The following is a 2532-nucleotide window of genomic DNA, read 5'->3' as shown; positions in this document are numbered from 1 at the left end:
AGAAGAAGAAGAAGAAGAAGAAGAAGAAGAAGAAGAAGAAGAAGAAGAAGAAGGAAATACATGTACAGTTGAACCTGCATTAACAGCCACCTGTTTAAGACAGTCACTGGCACAATCGGCCGTTTGCCGTTTCTTTCCTCGCTTATAATTTCTGTTTTCTTTTACCTTGATAACTATGACTCTGTGTAAGTGGAAGACAGCCACGCTGTGTAATATGGCCACTTTTCTCCTCAACAAAGGGTGTGGGTGGCTGTAGGTAGTTTCGACTGTAAGTTACTTAGAGCCACGTTTTGTTTTGTTTTGTTTTGTGGTGTGGGTGGCCGTCCTTGGTAGTTTCGACTGTATTTTTCTTACTGAGTCAGGTTTTTTGCTGTTTTTTTGTTTTGTTTTTCAGTCGGCTTCCGTTATGACACACTGCCTTTCATGTTAGACAACGTCTTAGCCCCCCCTCCCCCCTCCCCCAACCTCATCTTTTCCGCCCTCTGTCTTTACGTAAAGTCTTAACCCCTCCCCTCCCTCCCCTCCCTCCCCCACCAAACTTTATCTTTTTCGCCCTCTCTCTTCGCGCAAACCTCACGCAGACCCAAACAAAGATATAAGATCACGGGCCGTCTGTTGAATACCCGAACATAATAAATTAATGCGAACAGTAGCAAAGACTGATGTTACCCGTGTGCCAAAGGTCACTCCTCGAGTGTTGCAAAGACACAAGTCATCTTGTGATCATAAACAGGGGTTGTGGGTGGTTGGCGGGTCGGGTGCTCTGATGTGGTTTGCTCCTTCTTTCCTATCAAACATCTATCGTCTTTAGCGCCCCTCCTTCTATTTTGTGTTTGTTACTCTCTTGTAACACTTCTAATCTTCAGCACTCATATGACCTTATTGTGTTGGGAGTGTCGTAAAACACTTACTAAAAATATAACAATAATAATAATTGCATTTATATAGCGCATATCCATGCTCAAGAGCTTGCTCTATGCGCTTCACAACTATTATTACCCCAGCAGACCCTCTGAAAACACTCAGAAACATTCTCAGCTTCCGCCGAAGCATACAGTGCAAGCTGCGGATTTTACGCTCTCAAACACTATCAAACTGACAAGATCGTTCACTGTCTATAGCTGGGTACCCATTCCCACCTGGGTGAAGTGAGGAAAATTCGTGTAAAGTGCCTTTCCCAAGGACACAACGTCGGGCCCCTGACGGGTTCGAACCCACGACCTTACGGTTGCGAGTCCGAGAGCCTAAAAAAATATAATATGATAAACAGGGTTTGGCCACGTTCACCTTCCATGTTTCAAACGGTCGTAAAATGTACTACACCTTCACAATGATATATATTTGTTGTTGTTGTTGGCATGTATAAGTCACCTAGAAAAGAGATCACCTCGGAAAGAGAAAGAGAAGAAGACAGAGAAGGAGATGGGAGGACAACATCACAGAGTGGACAGGGAAGACGATGGGTGACAATCTGAGGAAAGCAGAGGACAGAGAGAAACGGCGAGAGCTGGTTGTCAGATGCAGTGATGCCTCCACGGTTGCCCCAACCACGGGATAGAAGAAGACCCCCCCCCCAAAAACAAAACAAAAAACAAAAAAAAATAAACCAATCAATAAACATTTTGGGAATATATCTGCACGTTAGAGTTTTCGGTTTGGCAGATTTTTTTTTTTTTTTGGTAAGTGTTTTACCGCACTCGCAACTGCATAAAGTCGTGTGAGCACGCGGGACACACCAAACATTTTCAATTGGTAGGAAATTTTGAATTTTGCCCGGGTGACGGCCGAAGCATACTCTTATCGATTTTGGACCACCAAGGTATCTTTATCGTACACAACTTGCCCACGGAACCTCCGATAATTTTCGCCCTTGTCCGAGAAGACTAGGTGCAGCTCTTACCTACCAAAAGATCAGGGGTGTGGCTGAAAGACAGCAGTAAGAAGGAGCCTTGGACTAGCAGTGGGAAGGCTGCAGAAAGAGTAGGATCTCAGAGGAGGGGGCAAAGGAGGTGAGGGGGTGGGGGCAGAGAGTTTAGACGAAAGCAGACGACAGAACATTGCCAGAGAACAGGAAAGAAAGTGAAAGGAGACAATTTTAAGGAAGAAAATTTATTTTTGCAATCCGGATTCGAACTCGGGACCTTTGAATGAGAGGGGAACACCTTAGCCTGTAGGCCACGAGAGCTCTCGCACATGTTAACATTTTAAAGCTATTTTCCAGACAGTTGTGGAGTTTTGACGCAACATCAAAAACATTAAGGTACTTGATTGTTGGGGATGAAAAATTATATTAGTTATGATCACGATAAACCTTTTGACCTTTTGACCCTTTAAGCAAAAGATGTGTGAACAATATCAGAGACTTTGCCCACATTTTGAAATATATCGGTCAAATAAACACACACACACACACACACACACACACACACACACACACACGCGCGCGCGCACGCACGCACGCACGCGCACACGCACGTACGTACGCGCGCGCACACACACACACACTCACACACACACACACAAACACACACA

The sequence above is a fragment of the Aplysia californica genome, unplaced genomic scaffold, assembly GCF_000002075.1.
Source record: "Aplysia californica isolate F4 #8 unplaced genomic scaffold, AplCal3.0 scaffold00008, whole genome shotgun sequence".
In the NCBI taxonomy this organism is placed as follows: domain Eukaryota; kingdom Metazoa; phylum Mollusca; class Gastropoda; order Aplysiida; family Aplysiidae; genus Aplysia; species Aplysia californica.
This window is presented reverse-complemented; position numbering follows the sequence as displayed.